The sequence below is a fragment of the Sus scrofa genome, chromosome 2 (assembly GCF_054392235.1).
Source record: "Sus scrofa isolate SSC_HxYL_T2T_F1_AM1 chromosome 2, Sscrofa_HxYL_maternal_Yorkshire_Landrace_v2.0, whole genome shotgun sequence".
Lineage (NCBI taxonomy): Eukaryota > Metazoa > Chordata > Mammalia > Artiodactyla > Suidae > Sus > Sus scrofa.
This window is the reverse complement of record NC_139384.1, coordinates 161923808-161931251: the sequence shown is the minus strand read 5'-3', so window position 1 is coordinate 161931251 and position 7444 is coordinate 161923808.

Genomic DNA, 7444 nt, shown 5'->3' with positions numbered 1-7444 from the left:
GATCTGAGAGAGTTATACCTCCTGCTTTGTTTTATTTGGTTTTTTGCTCATGATTGCTTTGGGTCTTCTTAAGTTTCCATATACATTTTTGGATTATTTGTTCTAGTTCTGTGAAAATTGTCATGGATAATTTGATAAGTCTATAGATTGTATTAAGTCTGTACACTGCTTTGGGTAGTATGGCCATTTAAATAATTAATTCTTCCAATCCAAGAGCATGGGATATCTTTCCATCACTTTGAATCCTCTTTAATTTCCCTTATTAATGTTTTATATTTCTCAGCATATAGTCTTTCACCTCCTTGGTCAGGTTTATTACTAGGCATTTTTTTTGGGAGCGGAATGCAATTTTAAAAGTTACTGTTTCTTTACATTCCTTTTCTGGCATTTCATTGTTAGTATACAGAAATGCAACCATTTTCTGAATGTTAATCTTGTATCCTGCTGCTTTGCTGAATACATGTATCAGATTGAGTGGTTTTTGTGTGGAGTCTTTAGGGTTTTCCCTATATAGTATCATGTCACCTTCATATATAGACAATTTTACCTTTTCACTTCCAATTTGAATATCTTCATGAAGTATTTTATTCTTCAATGGTATTATAAGTGGAATTGTTTTATTAGTTTCCTCTAGATTATTGATAGTGTATAGAAGCAAAATTTTTGTGTGTTGATTTTTGTCACCTGAAACTTTGCTGAATTGATTACCTTTAGTGTGTGTGTGTGTGTGTGTGTGTGTGTGTGTGTGTGTGTGTGTGTGTGTACTCTTTAGGGTGTTATGGATGTAAGATCATGTCATTTGCAAGAAAAGATAATTGTTACTTCCTTTCCAATTTAGGTGATTTTCATTTCTTTTTCTTACCTAATTGCTCTGGCTAGAAATTCTAGTATTATGTTGAATACAGTTCCTGATCTTATATAGAAGTGATCAAAGAAGGCATTCTTTTTTAATTAATATTAAAATATAGTTGATTTACAATGTCGTGCCAACTTCTGCTGTATAGCAAAGTGACAGTCAAACACACACAGTCATAGACACACACACAAACACACACACACACACACACACACACACACACACACTCTTTATCTTATATTATCTTCCATCATGGTTTAGACCAAAAGACTGGATATAGTTCCCTGTGCTATACAGTTTGACTTTGCTGTTTATCCATTCTAAATGTAATAGTTAGCATCTATTAAACCCAAACTCCCAGGCCATCCCTCTCTCTCCCCCTTCTCCCCTGGCAACCATAAGTCTGGTCTATATGTCTATGAGTCTTTTTCTGTTTTGTAGATAGGGTCATCTGTGCCATATTTTAGAGTCCACTTATAAGTGATATTATGTATTTGTCTTTCCCTTTCTGACTTAATTCACTTAGTATGAGAATCTCTACTTGCCTCCATATTGCTGCAAATGGCATTATTTCGTTCCTTTTTTATGGCTGAGTAATATTCCATTGCATATATGTACCACATCTTAATCTGTTCATCCATTGATGGGCATTTGGGTTGTTTGCATAATTTCTTGGCTATTGTGAAAAGTACTACTATGAACTTCAGGGTGCATTATCTTTTTGAATTATAGTTTCATCTGGATATATGCTCAGGGGTGGGATTGCTGGATTTTATGGCAGTTCTTTTTTTAGTTTCCTGGAGAACCTCCATACTGTTTTCCATAGTGGTTATACCAATTTACACTCCCAACAGTGTAGGAGGTTTCTCTTTTCCCCTCACCCTCTCCACCATTTGTAATATGTAGACTCTTTAATGATGTCCATTCTGACCAGTGTGAGGCAGTACCTCATTGTAGTTTTGCTTCACATTTCTCTAACAATTACTGATACTGAGCATCTTTTCATGAGCCTACTGACCATCCTTAGGTATCCTTTGGGGAAATGTCTATTAAGTCAAAAAAGACATTCTTGCCTTGCCTAATAAAAGGGGAATTTTTTTAGTTTTTTACCATAGGGAATGACGCTAGCTGTGTTTCTCATATATGACCTTTATTATGTCAAGAAAGTTCCATTCCATAACTATTTAGTTTTTTTTTCTTTTTTTTATTATTCAATGAATTTACCACATCTGTAGTTGTATAATGATCATCACAATCCAATTTCACAGGATTTCCATCCCATAACCCAGCACATCCCCCACCCACCAAACTGTCTCCTCTGGAGACCAAAATTTTTCCAATGTCTATGAGTCAGCATCTGTTCTGCAAAGAAGTTCAGTCTGTCCTTTTTTCAGATTCCATATGTCAGTGAAAGCATTTGATGTTGGTGTCTCATTGTATGGCTGACTTCGCTTAGCATGATAATTTCTAGCTCCATCCATGTTGCTAAAAATGCTGGTATTTTGTTCATTTTTATGGCTGAGTAATATTCCATTGTGTATATGGACCACATCTTCTTGATCCACTCCTCTGTCGATGGACATTTAGGTTGTTTCCATGTCTTGGCTATTGTAAATAGTGCTGCAATGAACATTGGAGTACACGTGTCTTTGTGAGTCATGGTTTTCTCTGGGTAGATGCTCAGGAGTGGGATTGCTGGATCAAATGGTTGTTCTATGTTTAGTTTTCTGAGGCACCTCCATACTGTTTTCCACAGTGCTTGCACCAATTTACAATCCCACCAACAGTGTAATAGGGTTCCTTTTTCTCCACTCCCTCTCCAGCACTTATTGTTTTTATTTAGTGTTTTTATCATGAAAGGATGTTGGATTTTCTCAGATGATTTTCCTGCATCATTTGAGATGATCATGTGGCTTTTCTGCCTTCATTCTATTAATGTGGTGTGTGATCTTTATTTTTATGTTGAACCATCCTTGCATTCCTGGGATAAATCCCACTTGATGAGGTCATATAATCCCTTTGGTAAGTATTTTGTTGAGGAATCTTACATCTATATTGATAAGTGATGTTGATTTGTAATTTTATTTTATTGTAGAGTTTTTGTCTAGTTGCAGTATCAAGGTAATGCTAGAGTAAGAGACTGAGAAAGTGTTCCTATCTCTTCTATTTTGGAATCAGTTTGAAAGGATTGGTGTTAATTGTCCTTTGAATACTTGGTTGGACTCCTCAGCAAAGCCATATGATCCTAGGCTTTTTCTTGCTGTGAGTTTTGTGATTAGAGATACAAACTCCTGACTTGTTAAGGTCTATTCAGATTTTCTTTGCTTTCTTGAGCCAGTTTTGGTAGCTTGGGTATTTCTAGAAATTTGCCAATCTTACCTAAGTTATCTTTTGGTTGACATAGAGTTCATAGTAGTCTCTTATGATCCCTTGTATTTCTGTGAGGTTGGTAGTGGTATGTATATATTTTTTTCTTTCCTTTTTTTTTGAAGCAGAGTAAGGTTTTGTTTTGTTTTTTTTTTTTGTCTTTTTGTCTTTTTGTTGTTGTTGCTATTTCTTGGGCCGCTCCTGCGGCACATGGAGGTTCCCAGGCCAGGGGTTGAATCGGAGCTGTAGCCACCGGCCTACGCCAGAGCCACAGCAACGCAGGATCCGAGCCGCGTCTGCAACCTACACCACAGCTCGCAGCAACGCCAGATCGTTAACCCACTTAGCAAGGGCAGGGACCGAACCTGCAACCTCATGGTTCCTAGTCGGATTCGTTAACCACTGCGCCACGACGGGAACTCCGAAGCAGAGTAAGGTTTATTGCAGACCTTGCAAGGAGGCAGGTGGCTTATGCCCCCCAAAGCCTGAATTCCTGCAACCCACAATTGTAGTCTTTTAAAAATTCGGTGAATTTTACTATACTTGGGTTGTACAACCATCGTCACAACCCAGCTTTGGAACATTTCCACCCAAGCCCCAGTCCATCCCTTCCCCACAATCTGTCCACCTTGGTAACCACAAGGTTTTAAAAGTCTGCAAGTCTGTTTTTGGTTCTGAAAATAAGTTCATTTGTATGCTGTTTTTATATTCCACATATAAGTGGTATTATATGATGTTTGTCTCTCACTGTATGACTAACTTCACTTAGCAGGATAATCTCTAGGTCCCTCCGTGTTGCTGCAAATGGCATTATTTTATTCTTTTTTATGGCTCAGTAACCACTGTATGTCCTTGCCTCCTTTGTCATAGATTAGTTGACCATAGGTGCTTGGGTTTATTTCTGGGCTTTTCTATCCTGTTCCATTGATCTACATTTATGTTTTTGTTGTGCCAGTACCATATTTTTTTTTCTTTTTTTTGGCCACCCTGCAGCATATGGAGTCCCCGGGCTAGGGATCAGATCCAAGCTGCAGTTGTGACCTAAGTTGCAGCTTGGGCAATGCTGGATCCCCATTAATCCACTGTGCTGGGCCAAAGATTGAACCTGCATCCCAGTGCTCCCAAGATGCCGATGATCCCATTCCCATTCCCAGTGGGAATTCCATGTACCACATTGTTTTGATGACTCTAGCTTTGTAGTATAGTCTGAAATCAGGGAGCCTGATTCTTCCAGCTCCACTTCTCTTTCTCAGGATAGCTTTGGATATTCAGGGTCTTTTGTGTTACAAAACACATTTTAAAATATTGATCCAGTTCTGTGAAAAATGCTGTTGGTAGTTTGATAGGGATTGTGTTGAAGCTGTTGATTGCCTTGGGCTGTATAATCAATTTTGACAGTATTGATTCTTCCAATCCATGAGCATGGTATATCTTTCCATCTGTTTGTGTCATCTTTGATTTCTTTCATCAGCATCTTAACGTTTTCAGAATATAGGTCTGTTGTCTCTTTAGGTAGGTTTATTCCTAGATATTTTATTCTTTTTGATGCAGTGGTAAATGGGATTGCTTCCCTAATTTCTCTTTCTGATTCTTCATTGTTAGCATATAGAAATGCAGTCAAGGGGTTCCTGATGTGGCTCAGCAGTAATGAACCCAACTAGTATACATGAGGACTTGGGTTCAATCCCTGGCCTTGCTCAGTGGGTTAAGGACCTGGCGTTGCCATGAGGTGTGATGTAGGTCACAGACTTGACTCAGATCCCATGTTGCTGTGGCTGTGGTGTAGGCTGAAGCTGCAGCTCCGATTTGACCCTTAGCCTGGGAATTTCCAAATGCTGCAGGTGAGGCCCTAAAAAGCAAAGCTACAAAAAAAAAAAATGCAGTGTATTAATTTTGTATCCTGCTACTTTACCAGATTCACTGATGAACTCTAACAGTTTTCTGGTAGCATCTTTAGGATTTTCTAGGTGCAGTAGCACGTCATCTGCAAACACTGATAGTTTTACTTCTTCCTTTACCAAGTGGATTCTTTTTCTTTCTTTTTCTTCTCTGATTGCCATGGATAGGACTTCCAAATCTATATTGAAAAACAGTGGTGAGAGTGGAAATCCTTGACTGGTTCCTGATCTTAGTGGGAATTCTTTCAGCTTTTCACCACTGAGAATGATGTTCGCTGTGGTTTTGTCATAGAGGGCCTTTATTATGTTGAGGTAGGTTCCCTCTATGCCCACTTTTTAGAGGTTTTTTTTTATATCAGAAATGGGTGTTAGATTTTGTCAAAAGCTTTTTGTGCATCTATCGAGAGGATCATATGGTTTTTATTCTTCAGTTTGTTAATGTGGTGTATCACACTGATTGACTTGCAGTTATTGAAAAACCCTTACATTCCTTTGATAAATCCCACTTGATCATGGTGTACAATCCTTTTAATGTATAGCTGGATTTGATTTGCTAGTATTTTGTTGAGGATTTTTGCATCTATGTTCATCAGTGATATTGGCCTGTAATTTTCTTTTTTTTTCTGGTATCTTTGTCTGGTTTTGGTATCAGGGTGATCGTGGCTTCATAGAATGAGCTTGGGAGTGTTCTTTCCTCCGTGATTTTTTGGAATAGTTTCAGAAGGATAGGTGTTAAACTCTTCTCTAAATGTGTGAAGCCATGTGGTCCTGGACTTTTGTTTGTTGCAAGTTGTTTAATCACAGTTTCGGTTTCAGTACTTGTGATTGGTCTGTTCGTCTTTTCTGTCTCTCCTTGCTTTAGTCTTGGAAGATGGTACCTTTCTAAGAATGTGTCTATTTCTTCCAGGTTGCCCAATTTATTGGCATATAGTTGCTTGTAGTAGTCTCATGATCTTTTGTATTTCTGTGATGCCCGTTGTAACTTTCCTTTATCATTTCTAATTTTATTGATTTGAGTCCTCTCTCTCTTTTTCTTGATGAGTCTGGCAGAGGGCTTATCAATTTTGTTGATCTTTTCAAAGAACCAGATTTTAGTTTCATTGATCTTTTCTGGGGTTTTCTTTGTTTCTATTTCATTGATTTCTGCTTTGATCTTTATTTCTTTCCTTCTGCTAACTTTGGGTTTTGTCTGTTCTTCTTTCTCTTGTTGCTTTAGGTATACAGTTAGGTTGTTTATTTGAGATTTTTGTTTCCTGAGGTAGGCTTCTATTGTTTAAACTTCTCTCTTAGAACTGCTTTTGCTGCATCCCAAGGTTTTGGAGTGTTGTGTCCTTGTTGTCATTTGCTTCTAGATATTTTTTAGTTTCCTCTGATTTCTTCAGTGATCCATTGGTTGTTTAGTAGTATGTTGTTTAGTCTCCACATGTTTGTGTGGGGTTTTTTTCTCGTTGATTTCCAGTCGTATAGTGTTGTGACCAGAAAAGATGCTTCATATGATATATCAGTTTTCTTAAATTTACTGAGGCTTGATTTGTGGCCCAGAATGTGATCTATCCTAGAGAATGTTCAGTGTGCACTTGAGAAGAATGTGTATTCTGCTGATTTTGGATGGAATAGTCTAAAAATATCTATTTTTTGGTATCACTGTGGCATGTGGAAGTTCCTGGGCCAGGTATTGAATCCTAGCTGCAGCTGCAAACTACACCATAACCGAGGCAATTCTGGAACCTAGCCCACTGTTCCAGGCTGGGGATCAAACCTGCACTGCCACAGAGACAGTGCTGGGTCATTACCCACCGTGCCACATTGGGAACTCCCTCCATATTGTGAGGGGTCATTATCAGTGTGCTAGATTATTGAACCAATGAGATTTTAGGGTTCCAGAGTGAGTGATCACATGCAGTGATTTTCCACTTTGGCGGTGCCTCCTGACCCATCAGCCTCATCCTCATCAGCTTCGGGACAAAGATGCCAGTGCCATCTCCAAGCTCAGGCATGGAAGCTGCAGGAGACTGATGCCAAGAACAGATTCCGGGCTTTACCGAGCACTTGGTGGGAGGTGGGCTCATGCAAGGGCTTTTCAAGCACTGTCTTCTTACTCTTCACAACAGCCACGGCACCTGCTACCCATTACTGCTCCCATTTCACAGATGAAACAATAGCCTCAGCCATGACTTACTTGCCCAAGGTCACACAACCAACATGGACCTATTTGAAATCAGGTTTGCCTCTCTGTGTGTATTTCAACAACCGTCCTATACAGCTTCCTTCCCTCGCAGCAGACAGCTGCCCGGATGGGCCAAAGGCTGGAGAACCTAAGCTC